Source organism: Castor canadensis, chromosome X (assembly GCF_047511655.1).
Source record: "Castor canadensis chromosome X, mCasCan1.hap1v2, whole genome shotgun sequence".
Taxonomy (NCBI): Eukaryota; Metazoa; Chordata; class Mammalia; order Rodentia; family Castoridae; genus Castor; species Castor canadensis.
The window spans coordinates 117439410-117454997 of NC_133405.1; the positions used below are offsets into that span (position 1 = coordinate 117439410).

A 15588-nucleotide genomic window follows, 5' to 3' on the forward strand; every position below is an offset into this window, starting at 1 on the left:
TGAGTCATTTCTTCTGTGTGCCCCCACACACTCCTTCTCCCCTCGGCCCCCCTCGCTTCCAGGCAGAACCTATTCTGCCCTTATCTCTAAATTTGTTGAAGAGTAGACATACGCTTAATAAGAAAGACAAAGCATTTTTGTTAGTTGAGTTAAGAATAGCTATACAGAGAGATTCCTAGCATTACTTCCATGTACAAATGTGTTACAACCCAAGTTGATTCATCTCTAACTGATCTTTACACTGGTTCCTGATCTCCTTCTCATGTGGACCTCTGTCACTTTAAGGTTTCTGTATTAGTTCCTCTGGAGTGGGGACATCAAATACTTTCATGTTTTGGGTTTTCTACCTATCCCCATAACTCCAGTATGTGCTCAATCCTTGTCAAGTGACCCAAGTCCAAAAACGTTGCTGTATTTGCCCTAGATCTAAAGTCTGTATATGAGGGAGAACATACGATTTTTGCTCTTCTGAGCCTGGCTAACCTCACTCAGAATGTTGTTCTCCAGTTCCATTCATTTACTTGAGAATTGTAAGATTTCATTCTTCTTCATGGCTGAGTAAAATTCCATTATATATAAATACAACATTTTCTTGATCCATTTGTCAGTAGTGGGGCATCTTGGTTGTTTCCATAACTTGGCTATTGTGAATAGCACTGCAATAAACATGGGTGTGCAGGTGCATTTGGAGTAACCTGTGCTGCATTCCTCTGAGTATATCCCCAGGAGTGGGATTTCTGTATCATATGGCAGGTCTTTGTTTAGATTTTTAAGAAGCCTCCAGATTTTTTCCCAGAGTGATGGCACTAGCTTGGATTCCCACCATCAATGGACTAGGGTTCTTTTTTCTCCACATCTTCACCAACACCTGTTGTTGGTGGTGTTTTTGATGATGGTTCTTCTAACAGGGGTGAGGTGGAATCTTAGTGTGGTTTTGATTAGCATTTCCCTTATGGCAAGAGATGGTGAGCATTTTTTCGTGTGTTTTTTGCCATTTGAATTTCTTCTTTTGACAAAATTCTGTTTAGTTCAGTTGCCCATTTCTTTATTGGTTCATTGATTTGGGAGAGTTTAGGTTCTTAAGTTCCCTGTATATTCTGGTTATCAGTCCTTTGTCTGATGTATAGCTAGTAAATAATTTCTCCCACTCTGTGGGTGGTCTCTTCAGTTAAGAGACCATTTCTTTTGTTCTGCAGAAGCTTTTTAATTTTATGAAGTCCCATTTGTCCATTCTTTCTCTTAGTTGCTGAGCTGCTGGGGTTGTATTGAGGAAGTCCTTGCCTATACCTATTACTTCCAGAGTGCTTTCTGCTCCTTCCTGTGCTAACTTCAGGGTTTTGTGTCTGAAATTAAGGTCTTTGATTCATTTTGAGTTGATACTCGTACAGGGTGATAAACTTGGGTCTAGTTTCAGTTTCTTGCAGATGGATAACAATTTTTCCCAGCAACATTTGTTGAAGAAGCTGTCTTTTCTCCAGAGAACATTTTTGGGAACTTTGTCAAAAATAAGGTGAGTATAGTTCTGTGGATTCATATCTGAGTGCTCTATTCTGTTCCACTGGTCTTCATTTCTGTTTTTGTGCCAGTACCATGCTGCTTTTATTGCTATTGTTTTGTAATATAGTTTGAAGTTCGATATTGTCATACCTCCATCATTGTTCTTTTTGCTGAGTATTGCCTTGGCTATTTGTGGTCTCTTGTGTTTCCAAATGAACTTTAGGGTAGATTTTTCAATCTCTGTGAGGAAAGTCATTGGGATTCTGATGGGAATTACATTAAACATGTAGATTGCTTTTGGTAGTATAGCCATTTTTATATGTTGATTTTACCAATCCATGAGCACGGGAGATCTTTTCACCTTCTGTAGTCTTCACTGATCTCTTTCTTCAGGGGTTTGTAGTCTACTTGTTGAGGTCATTCACATTCTTTGTTAAGTTCACTTCTAGGTATTTGATATTTGTTAAGGCTATTGTAAATGTAATTGTTTCCATATATTCCTTCTCAGTTTGTTCATTGTTGGTATATAGAAAAGCTAATGATTTTTGTACATTGATTTTGTATCCTGCCACTTGCTATAGCTGTTTATGGTGTCTAGAAGCTATTATATAGAGTTTTTTGGGTTTTGGGGGTATAGGATCATATCATCTGCAAATAGGGATATTTTGACAGTTTCTTTACCTATTTTTATTCCTTTTCTTTCTTTCTCTTGCCTAATTGCTCTGCTAGAATTCCAGTACTATGTTGAATAGGAGTGGGGATAGTGGGCACCCTTGTCTCATTCCTGATTTTAGGGAAAATGGTTTCACTTTCTCACCATTAAGTATGATGTTGGCTGTAGGTTTGTCAAAAATAGCATCTACAATGTTGAGGTACATTCCTTCTATTTCTAGTTTTCTTAGAACTTTTATTATGAATTGTTGTTGGATTTTGTCGAAGGCTTTTTCTACATCTATTGAGATGATTAAGTGGTTTTTGTCTTTGTTTCTATTAATATGTTGTATCTATTTTCTTAATTTCCCTCTGAATCCTGTTAAATTATTTTTGGGGTGAGAATAGTTTCCATCCCTTTTCTTTCTTCCCACCATTCCACTTGGTATGGTTTCTGTCCCTGGTCAATGTGTAATTTAGTATTAGCTAACTTACTATACTATAACAAACAAAACCAAGAATGAAAGAGAAAAAAGAAAAAGAAAGAAAAAGAAAGGAGAACCAAAGAAATCAACAGGGAGATATCATGGACAATCAAACAGCAAACAAGACAAACAAACATTTAAAGAAAAGAAAAAAAAAATCCCAGTTCTGGAACAGTAGAGTGTCCCATGCCAGAGCAAACTGTAGCTCGGAACCATTGCCTGGCCTCTGCCTGTGGGCTGCTGGCACTGAAGTGGGTTGCACAGTGGAAAAAAAAAAAGAAAAAAATATGGAACAGTAGAATTTAGCCTTAGTAGTTCTGGTGTTACTCCTTTAACATCCAGTCCTGTTTGTCTGCTTGTTTGTGCACCTGTTGGTCTGCATCTCTGAAGCAGTTTTGGAGCCAGCATCTGGTGGTGCTGGAGCCCTCCTGTTTTCTCAGTGTAATGTGGCATGAAGAAGCTTTTTATGGGCTGGAGGTCCAGAGTTTCAGAGTTTTGTTTCTTCTTTTTGATTATTTTTTTGCCAAGTGTGGCTCTAGCAGAAAAGTATTTTGTTTGGTCTCCTGAGTGTCTCCCAAGCACGTTTGGAGCTGGCGGCCGGTGAGCTGATTTGCAGGCAGTGGTAGCCATGTCTTCCTTACTTCTATGTTACTCTGATAAGTATATTCATAAAAATATAAAAATAAGTAATGTTCTACATTGCTTATTTTGCATCCTTTATACTACAAAATTAGCTCATTGAGAAAAAAATCCATTGGAGAGGAAAGAAGAAAGTAGAAATACATCCATTCACACAAACATGCACTTACACATATGTAATGATGACTACACTATCTTCTATTTCACAACTAGTTATAAGTACTACTTTCCTACTACCTTAAAAAACCGTATAGAAAAATATTTAGATAGCACTTTTTTGTACCATCATTTTACTTGTTAGTTACAATCTACTGTGCTTGGTTTTCTGTTTATTTTGGAATTCTAGTCATATGCTTCCAAGTAAACTGTAAATTTGTATGTTTCCTTATATAATTCATATAAGCAAGCATATTTCATAAGGTAGATGTATCAAATGTTATACATTTGCCTTTCTAGAGCAACCCACTTATCCAAATGTAGCTAGTGACAGATATTAGATATTTTTACTGTTAGTTCCTTTGTTTTGTATGCCTTTGAAAATAAACATTGAAAAACATGTTAGGAGGGTCTAGTGGGAGTACCAAATTATTTCTATCCCTTTTATTGAATAATGCAAATCCTTTTTATGGGAAGATCCCCCCCTTATCACTTCCTGTGTAAGTCATAACTTACAAATCAAGCCAAGTTAATGTTCATGATCAACGAGGTGACAAATGTGGAGCTACATTTTTCTTACCTTAATATCTGATTAAATCCTAATGGTAAACTTGTTAATTTGAAATTTTTGTTTTAGTAATTATCAGAAGAAAGAATTGATACTCAAAATGTTTACATTGCTCAAGTACATAAATTCAGTAAGGTGTAGTCATGTGTCAAATCAATGCCATTCTGACTTTGAATTCCATACATACTATTTCCAAAAATCATGTTGCTAGGTCACCAACCTAGCAAATCCCTTACACAAGAAGAAATGTTGAACTGGGGTTTCCAGGATGAAGATGAGTACAACTGTGTATGAAAGGGCATTTCAGGCAAAGGAAGTGGTATGCATACAACACATTGAAAAGCTCAAATCCACATAGTAGTCCCATTCTCTTAGTGAAATATGTATAGTAGGTTTTTCTATAACAGGGATTCTGATTTTCTGTACTACTGACACTTGGGGCTGGAAAATTTGTTGTAGGACATTTCTCTGTGCATCCAGAAGCACTGCCACCATCTGCAGTGACAACCAAAAATGTGTTCTGCATTACCAATGTCCCCCAGGATGTAAAAGTCATTGGTTTAAAGTGCTGAATATGAAGGGAGGCAGAGATGGAGTTGAGAAGATAGAATCAGATAGCTCTTTAAGAAGCACCTGTTGGGGTTAACAGTGAGGACAGTCATGTTAGGACCAAACCCCCTTCCCCATTGCAGGTGGCTTACTGGAAACTCCCCACCCAATCCCAAAGACTGACAAAGGGACGGTTGTTAATTTTTATCTCCAGATAAAAGGACAGTTGAGCACACAGTAACCTAACCTAACCACAACTTATCTTTCTTAGTTGTGCAGTGATGCTGTTACTTTGTGACCTTTCTGGTACTTTTCGACTAACCCCCTGTATCTAGCACAAGCCTGTGTGTGGCAGTGGGCTCTAGCTCTCTTGCTGGGATCCCCCTCCACAGGTTCCTGCCTGAATAGTAAACCCTGTGCTGGTATTTGTGGCATCTCTCTGCCTCTTCCATGCCTCTTTCATTTCTAATATTTGGTGCTGAAACCCAGGAAAGAGTTTTAAGTCGGGGGAATGCCCTTCATCACCAAACTACCTGACCTCTCTCTAAATCTCTTTCTCTTTCTTGCTCTCTCTTTCTCTCTCTTCTTTCCCTTCTCACTGTTTTCTTCATGACTCTGAAACTATTACATATTCTGCGGAGCCTCCCTATCATACTGACAATTGTTTTGTCCGTAGGATTAGGGGCAACTGCTCATTCTGATTGGACTCGAGCCCCAAAAATATTGTTAGTTGGCTTTTTCTACCCAATAGCCACACAACTCTGGGGCGTGACCTTTTTGTCATACATATGCTCCTAACTTCCCATTCCTCTGTGACCTCTTTCAGGGCCCTTCATGGATTCCACTCTGCACACTCAACACCAGCTCTGATTTCTATAGAGACAGATAAGACCTGGCCTCTCTGTCTGGTACTCTGTGGCACCTCAGTATGTTGATCTCTGGCCATTCTCACCTTTGGTATTCCTATTTCTCCCTCTCCCTCTAACCTTTCATTCATTTGGCCCTGGTGAGTCCGGCCTCTGGCTATGTAGGTTAGAGATGTCTACCTACTGCCTCAGGTTCATTTTTCCAGTTTTGCAAGTTTTCTCCAGGGACACCCTAGGAACAACTTCCTAACCTTGGCCATGGGCAATATCCACTCAAAGATTCCCTCTGATTCACCCCTGGGGTGTTTTCTACACAATCTTACTAAACTGTGCCTAAAGGGTGATCTAAAACAAACAAAAATACTCATCTGTTTTTCTACAACAATTTGACCTCAATACAAATTAGATAATTCCTCTAAATGGCCCAAATTTAAAACTTTTAATCTCAATGTCTTCCATGACCTTAACAACTTTATTGTGAGATATGGCAAATGACAAGACTCTCCTTATCTTCTACCTCAGATCCTGATCCTCCATTTGTTCAGTGCTGGGGAATGTAAGTTTGACTCCAGCTCTCCATTGTCAAAACCTGAAAAGAGATGGACAGCAGCATCTCTTCCCAGGTTCACTCTAGGGCTCTAAGAGGAAGCTGGAGTCTTTTTCTCCTGTTCCCACTATCTGCCTTCATTTTTACTACTCTCTCACCCTTTCCTTTCTTTCCTTTCTTTGCTTGTTCCACCCGAGACCATCTTCCATCACTGGATTTCAACCCAACATCAACATTCAAATTTTATTTCCTTGGAGTTGAGAAAGAATAGAAGTGATAGATGACATCTTTATGACAAGGGACTGAAACTACCCCCAACAACAAACTCTGCTCAGAATGGAGCACCCTCCAGATAACAACTCTGGAACCTCTCCCAAAACCAGAACTGAGATGGTGGCCAACCCAGTCGTGCCTATAGTTGGGACCACTTACTCTGCATGCCCCCAGTACTTTTGTCTACCTAGGTCTGTAGCCAATGTCTGTACCCCAAAATCTCTTGGTTTTCTTTCTCATGCTGATAACCATTGGTCATGTGTATTTAACTACATGTCTCACCTTGTCTCCCAAAACCTACATTCCTTTATACAGATTACCATTCAAAACTGTGCAGCTTCTATAGGAAAAATGTGGCTTTTTTTGTTAACTAGTCCAGGATTGCTTGTGATACCCACGAGACCTCAAAATGTGCTGTCAACCTCTGACAACAAACAATGGACAGCTGGAGATAGTGGTCTTCCTGGGATAAAGGCTCCAGGCTTTCATCCAGGACACTACCCAGATCAGCTCAATCCTGTTCCTACAATGGGCCTGCTATAGCAAGAAGACCCCATTAATAACCCCTCTCCTTAAGACCCCAACACTTCACCTCAGCAGGAAGTAGCTAAATGAAATTTCATTGCCCTTTTTCCTATCTATCTATCAAAAGGCAGAAACATTGGGGTTAACAATGAGGACAATCATGTTAGGACCAGACCCCCCCCACCCTTGACATGTCTGCAGTGGTAAAACTGCCCATCTCAAAAGCAAGACTTAAAAGAGAAAACTGTTAGTAGAGTGTTTAGGCAGAATTGGAGGCTTAGTTTTAGGTGGGAGACCAGGATGTCAGGACAGACAAGTAGCTCTAATCATTAGCCATAAGCCACTTAGATTTTTAATTGGTTTTATGGTTGTAATCCTGGGACCATGTGAGTCACTCAGGATGTTGAGAGAATTGGCAATGTGACTTCAGTAAGACTTTTCTTTGCCTTTTTCCCTGTCCTTGTCTTTGTTGTCCTTACCTGGATGGCCAGTCCAGGTGAGTAGACAATAGCCAGCTATGGAGTGGGAAGGGTGAAAGTAATCATTATTTAGAAGAAGGATCTGTAAGGAATTACAAGACTGACAGAGAGAAGGTTTTGAGTGGAGATAAGTGAAAGCCTGGATGTATGGGACCTGAGGCCATTTGTCATAGCATTGGAGAACATTTTCACACTGAATTTGGAAATCAAAAATACCCTGTGCCTCTTCCATTTTTAACAGCATCTTCTGAAGGAGCAGGGAATGGAAATGGAACTAAATAAGGAAATTATATGATTAAATTTCCATTGTGGATGGCTGAGAAGAAGTTAGGAAACTAGGTAAGAACCCAAGGAAAAATAAACATGAGCCTGGGCTTAAAACTGTGACTTTAGGAATGGAATAGAAGGAAGAAATTTGAAAAACATCTTGTTTGATTAAACATGGGATTTGGTGTGGATTTGAAAAAAAAAAAGAAGCTTCTCTAGCAAAAGAAACAATGAATGCCAGAGTAAGAGGAAACACTAGTACAAAATACCTAGTAAATATTTCCAGATCACGGAAAAGAGCTTCATAAATGACTCATATTAAGTGGTAGGCACTGTGGGCAAAAATGAGAAGACACACATGTTGAGAAAATAAGATTCATAGGAAAGGACTGTGTGAAACATTATCATTTAAGTTAGAGGCTGAAGCAGGAGGATTATAAGTTTTCAGCCAGCCTGTACTACATAGTGAACTCCAGACAAGCCTGGGCTATATAGCTAGACTTCTGGGCTAATAGTATCCATGTAATAACATTTTGTGGACAATGTTAAAAATAATCAAAAGTGCACAAAAACAGTGAAGAAAGCTGTTTTGTAGCCTGAAAGTTGCAAATCTATAGTGTGACTTAATTACTTTTTTCCAGAATACAAGAGCTTGTATAAAAAATATTCCCATCATATATTTTCATATTCACAGAAGAGAAATAGACTTAAATAAAATAAGAGAGATGTTATGGAAATGGTTATCAAAGGAAGTTTTGAGATTCATATTTTCAAAAGATAGTGTCCATTTTGTAATTTAGGAACTACTCCATCAAAAAAAGAAAATTTACCAAGTAGAATCAATTTCCTTGATTTATTAATATTAAACTTCAGATTTCTGATTTACATGCATTAACTTCCAAGAATCAGGTACAGTGCTTTGATTTATACATCATGCATATAAAAGTTCTTATTAATGAATCCTAAATTTTAAAGTTGTGATTTAGTATGTTAGTTTATAAATCTTAACTTTAAACTTCCAATTTAGTGCTATGATTTATGGGCACCAAGTTTCATGCTGTTTATGAATCATAATATTAAAGTTCTGATTTAGTACAATAGTTACTGTAAGGAGCATTAGTACAATAAAATGTGCAATTTGGAAGAGACAAATAAAACTGATCTATATTTCTGTATGTAGCACTCTGTACATAGTCTCAGTTACAGAGCCATCCTCAGTGGTACAATTTAAATAGAATGCTAAAATAAGGCTAGAAGAGAACACAATGGAGTTTTAATAAACCATGTTGAAGGAACTGTCTTCCCTTTTTATTAGACCCTTTGTGGTAAAAATGAGCAGTTTAGAGTTGATATACCCCTTACAATTTTAATAAGTAAGCAACAAAAGACATCTTCAACACTACCTAAGATCAATGTCTTAGGAAGATGGTCAAATTTTCTTAGTAGACATACCGATATCTTTGGTCAATGTGCCTTATAAAGCAGCCTTCAGAATACTTCTCTGATTTTCTGCCTGCAAATGTTTTGTCACAAAATATACATGAATACACAGTAGCCACTAATCTAATTTCCTACCCCAGCTCTTCCTCATTTTATCAATCCTTCAATCCTGCCCATTTCAGTATGTTAGCCAGTAACATACATAGATTTTGAGCACTTGCAATGTGGCTGCTGAGAATTGACATGTGTTGTAAGTAGAAAATACACACAGAATTTTGATTTTTTTTCCTTTACTGTTGTGTAGGGCAGGGGTACATTTGGCATTTAGAAAGGTTCTTGCAATATATCAACTATATCATACTTGAATTCACCCCTCCACTGCTCCCCTTCATCTTCCCTCCCCTAATTCATGGAAGAGTTACAACAGGTATCATTATTGCGTTCACATGCATACACATGGGATTTTGATGATAAAAAAGCAATAGAAATATTTAATTAACAATTTTACATCAGTCACATTTTGAAATTGTAATATTTTAGATATATGAAATTTAATAAAATATATTATTAAGCTTAACTTCACTTGTTTCTCTTTTTTTTCCTAATGTGGCTACCAGAAAACTAAAATTATTTATTTGGCTCACATTCTATTTCTATTGAAGGGCATTGGCATCTTCCATTGTTTCTCAAAATATAAGTACCTACAAACTGCAATCCCTTCCAAACAGTTCACTTACATTGTAATGAATAGCATACTATAAGGAGAAAAGATGGCCAACCAAGAATATGATTTTTAAAATTTGTCTCCTTTCCCCCAAATCAACTTGATTCTCATTAAGAGAAATATACAACTTAGAGATAAACATTTTTGTTGTGTAATATGCTTTGTTTTTCCTTTATAGATAGGTATAATTTCACTTAACAATCTTTCTAAGCTATCATTTATTTACTGTCTACTATAGCTTGAACACTATGTGAAGTGCTTTCTCTGTATATTATTTCACTGAATCCTCGTCTCAGCTCTATAAGGTAAAACAGTTGTAATAACATGGACTCTGAAGCACAAATAAGTAAAATGATAAAGATCACATATTGGCAGTGTTAAGAGTAAAAGTTAGAATCTGTTTGCTATACCTCATAGATTAACCAGCAGTACAAGGAAGACATTTGGAGTCTGCAGCTGTGAGCAGTTCCCCAACTTGTTTCCTGAAAAGGGATATGTAAAGTAGAAATGGCAGGATCTCAGCCCCAACTCCTTACTTTATACTTTACATTCTTGACTTTCTTTTTGACTAAAGATATGTTAGAGAAATCAGCCAAGGCAGTTTGAGCTACTGGTAGGTTTAGAAGGCAAGCTAACTAGCTATACCGAGTTCCAAACCCATGGTTCCAAATAAATTTAGTGAAACATGAGAAAGACAGAATTCTGAGAATATGATGCAACTCCTTTGTTCCTGTTTTCTTAAGGCCACCATTTGTGGCCTTGTGGGGCTTCCTCCTTTATTAGAAGAAACCACTGAACTTCTGTGGTAGTAGCTTATCTAATCCTACTGCACATGCTTTTGAAGAGGAGATTAGGAGGTTGGCAGCTTCACATTTCTAATTTGGTGGTGTTCCATGTATTTTTAAAAAGAGTCATTCTGACTCGCTTCACTACAAATCCAATAGCAATCTCTAACTTTGCTTTGAATGTTCCATTCTCAAGAGATAATATGTAGAGTTCAGAGAAATTCAGTAAAATATTTAACAATGGTATACTTGGAATTGGAGAAGGGATGCAGTTTTGAATTTAAATCTGATCCAAGAAAGATCTTTTGAGTTCACCAAAGAAGAAAATAGCACCCTAAAATGAAGCAACCATAACAACATTTTCCACCCCACCCCCCAACATAGCCAAACTAATTAATGGCAACAACAAAAAAGAAGTCATTGCTAATGACGAAAATTACAATTTAATAATTCTATCACATAAGGTAAAAAAGCTACATTTAAAACCCTCCTGGTTAAAAAAATAAAAATAATGCACAATATTGTTTCTCTTCTGTATATGTAAAAATATAATGAAGAGATAGCTGTAGTAGCCAATGTTTTTGCAAAAGCTAAAGTGAAATTGTCAGCCAACCAGGACTCTATAGACATTTTAGTATTTTCTGAGTTAAATTTCTTAAGGCAGTTACCAAATAAAAGCTGTCATATGTAATGTAATAGATGCTCTTCTCCAGCTATCTAGTTCAAAAACACTATACAACAATTAGTTTAAGTGTTCTTTTCAGACATTGTCAAGGATCATTCCAGGACCAATAATTTCACCATCAATGAAAGCTTTAATTAAACCAGGAAAAAAGAAATAAACAACACCCTAAACTTAGTATGCATGTTCCATCAAGCTACACAATTCTGAGAAAGATGCATTGGACAAGAACAAAACGTTTTGAGGAAACAAGTGTCAATTTTAATGTTATCATTCAGAGAGGAAGCACAATAAAATGTTGAACACATATCATTTACTTTAATTTGAGCTTAAAGTTTAAAAGTGGTACTTTTGGGGTATTCATTAGGATACCTTAGTTACATCTGAAGAAAATAAACATTAAATTAAGTGGGGGTAGTAAGTCAAAATACTAGAATGAGAATAGGTTTGAGTCATACACATGTATGCCAATTGTAATCTCCCCCAAATTCACTCACATAGCTTCTAAAATCCTCTTATTACTTTCCTTTGTTGAAAAGTTATCATTTCAAATTTGCCAATTGTCTGGCTTCCCAGTGCGGACCTAAAATTTTGTAAGGATATCAAGTTTTGAAGAGCATTTTAGGAAGAAAATAGATCATAGGTCATACTATTATTTACAATTATTATTTAGGAAATCTTTACCACTCTGTCCTTCCCTATTATAAGAACCCTTATGATGGTTTACCCATTTATTTTGACCAACACACTAATGGAGTGTAGGGGAAACTATCAATGTGCCAATTCTAAGTGGAGGTAACTCTGAACAGAAGGCTGTTTTTTTTACTCATTTATTCACATGGACATACATTGTTTGGGTTATTTCTCCACCTGCCCCTCCCACACCCTCCCCCTTTCCTTAGTTCCAGGCAGGTCCTGTTCTGCCTTTATCACTAGTTTTGTTGAAGGAAAGAGACAAGCATAATAGGAAGACAAAGTGTTTTTGCTAGTTCAGTTAAGGATAGCTATCCAGAAATATTCCTAGCATTGCTTTCGTGTACACATGTTATGACCCATATTGATTCGTCTCTAACTGATCTTTACCCTAATTTCTGATCTCCTTCTCATGATAACCTCTGTTGCTTTAAGGTTTCTGTATTTGCTCCTCTGGAGTGGGGACATCAAAGACTTTCATATTTTGAATTTTCTACCTGTTTCTATATCACCCATATGTACTCTCCCCTTGTTAAGTGGTCCCAGTCCAACCACATTGATGAATTTGCCCCAGATCTAAAGTCCATATATGAGGGAGAACATACGATTTTTGGTCTTCTGAGCTTGGCTGACCTCGCTCAGAATGATGTTCTCTAGTTCCATCCATTTACCTTCAAATAATAAGATTTCATTCTTCTTCATGGTTGAGTAAAATTCCATTGTGTATAAATACGACATTTTCTTGATCCATTCATCACTAGTGGGGCATCTTGGTTGTTTCCATAACTTGGCTATTGTGAATAGTGCTGCAATAAACATGGGTGTGCAAGTGCCTCTGGAGTAACCTGTGTCGCATTCCTTTAGGTATATCCCCAGGAATGGGATTGCTGGATAATACGGCAGGTGTATGTTTAGATTTTTAAGAAACCTCCAAATTTTTTTCCAGAGTGGTTGTACTAGCTTGCATTCCCACCAGCAGTGGATTAGGGCTCCTTTTTCCCCACATCCTCACCAACATATGTTGTTGGTGGTATTTTTGATGATGGCTGTTCTACCAGGGGTGAGGTGGAACCTTAGTGTGGTTTTGATTTGCATTTCCTTTATGGCTAGAGATGGTGAGCATTTTTTCATGTGCTTTTTTGCCTTTTGAATTTCGTCTTTTGAGAAAGTTCTTTTAAGTTCAGTTGCTCATTTTTTAATTGGTTCATTGATTTTAGGAGAGTTTAGTTTCTTAAGTTCCCTGTATACTCTGGTTATCAGTCCCTTGTGTGATGTATAGCTGGCAAACATTTTCTCCCACTCTGTGAGTGGTCTCTTCAGTTTAGAGAACATTTCTTTTGTTGTGCAGAAGCTTTTAATTTTATGAAGTCTCATTTGTCCATCGTTTCTCTTAGTTGCTGGGCTGCTGGGGTTCTATTGAGGAAGTCCTTGCCTATAACTATTACTTCCGGGATATTCCCTGCTCCTTCCTGTACTAACTTCAGACTTTTGGGTCTGATATTAAGGTCCTTGATCAATTTTGAGTTGATACTAGTACAGGGTGATAGACATGGATCTAGTTTCAGTTTCTTGCAGATGGATAACCATTTTTCCCAGCAACATTTGTTGAAGAGGCTGTCTTTTCTCCATCGTATGTTTTTGGCACCTTTGTCAAAAATGAGCTGGGTGTATTTGTGTGGGTTCATATCTGGGTCCTCTATTCTGTTGCACTTGTCCTCATATCTATTTTTATACCAGTACCATGCTGTTTTTATTGCTATTGCTTTGTAATATAGTTTGATGTCAGGTATTGTGATACCTCCAGCATTGCTTCTTTTGTTGAGTATTTCCTTGGAAATTTGTGGTCTCTTGTGCTTCCAAATGAACTTTAGGGTAAATTTTTCAATCTCTGTGATGAAAGTCATTGGGATTTTGATGGAAATTGCATTAAATTTGGTAGATTGCTTTTGGTAGTATAACCATTTTTATTATGTTGATTCTACCAATCCATGAGCAAGAGAGACCTTTCCATCTTCTGTAGTCTTCCTCGATCTCTTTCTTCAAGTGTTTGTAATTCTCCTTGTAGAGTTCATTCACATCCTTTGTTAAATTTACTCCTAGGTATTTGATTTTTGTTGAGGCTATTGTGAATGGAATTGTTTCTGTATATTCCTTCTCAGTTGGTTCATTGTTGGTGTATAGAAAAGCTTATGATTTTTGTATCCTGCCACCTTGCTGTAGCTATTTATGGTGCCTAAGAGTTTTTGGGTAGAGTTTTTTGGGTCTTTAAGGTATAGGATCATATCATCTGCAAATAAGGATATTTTGACAGTTTCTTAACCTATTTGTATTCCTTTTATTTCTTCTTCTTGCCTAATTGCTCTGGCTAGAAATTCCAGTACTCTGTTGAGTAGGAGTTGGGTTAATGAGCACCCTTGTCTCATTCCTGATTTTAGGGGGAATGGTTTCAGTTTTTCACTGTTAAGTATGATGTTGGCTGTAGGTTTGTCATAAATAGCCTTTACAATGTTGAGGTACATTCTTTCTATTCCTAGCTTTCTTAGAGCTTTTATCACAAAGTGTTGGATCTTCTCAAATGCTTTTTCTGCATCTATTGAGATGATCAAGTGTTTTTTGTCTTTGCTTCTATTTATATGCTGTATTACATTTATAGATTTGTGTATGTTGAACCATCCCTGCATCCCTGGGGTGAAGCTGACTTGGTCATGGGGTATGATCTTTCTGATGTGTTGGTGGATTTAGTTTGCCATTATTTTATTAAGGATTTTTGCATCTATTTTCATTAAGGAAATTGGCCTATAATTCTCCTTTTTGGAGGTATCTTTCTCTGCTTTTGGGATGAGAGTAATATTGGCTTCATAAAATGAATTAGGCAGTGTTCCTTCCTTTTTTATTTCATTGAATAGTTTGAGGAGAGTTGGTATTAGTTCAAAACCATGAAAGAGCAGGCAATACCAAACCATAGGAGAAGAAAAGGCAAGAAAGTAAAGAGTAACATTGATTCAGCTACACATAATCAAACTCTTAATCAACAAAGACAACTACATGACAGGGATCACCATGTATTTGTCAATACTAACACCAAATGTTAATGGGCTAAATTCCCCCATCAAAAGACTTCAACTGGCAAACTGGATTAAAAAGGAAGATCCAACAATCTGCTGCCTACAGGAGACCCACCTCATTGACAGAAATAAGCACTGGCTGAGAGTGAGAGGCTGGAAGAAGATTTACCAAACCAATGGTCTTTTAAGCAGGCAGGGGTAGCAATCCTTATCTCAGACAAAGTAGACTTCAAACCTACATGGATCAAACTAGATAAAGAAGGACAGTCTATACAAATAAAAGGGGAAATACACCAAAAGGAAATAAGAATTATCAACGTATATGCACCCAACATCAATGCACCCAATTTCACCAATCATACTCTGAAGGACGTAAAAGCATATATAAACTCCAACACAGTGATAGTGGGAGACCTTAATACTCTCCTATCATCAGTAGATAGGTCATCCAAACAAAAAATCAATAAAGAAATCCTAGAACTAAATCACACCATATATCAAATGGACCTAGCTGTTGTCTACAGAATATTTCATCCAACTTCTGCACAATACGCAATCTTCTCAGCAGCCCATGGACCCTTCTCAAAAATTGATCATATCTTAGGGTATAAAGCAAGCCTCATCAAATATAAGAAAACAGAAATAATCCTATGCATTCTATGTGACCACAATACATTAAAACTAGAAATCAACAAGA

At 37.2% G+C, this 15588-nt stretch overlaps 1 pseudogene; it reads left to right on the plus strand.

Moving 5' to 3' along the window:
* The first annotated feature begins 2812 nt into the window (after positions 1 to 2812).
* LOC141420131 (small nucleolar RNA SNORA42/SNORA80 family) lies at positions 2813 to 2899 on the plus strand (annotated as a pseudogene).
* The last annotated feature ends 12689 nt before the right edge of the window (positions 2900 to 15588 follow it).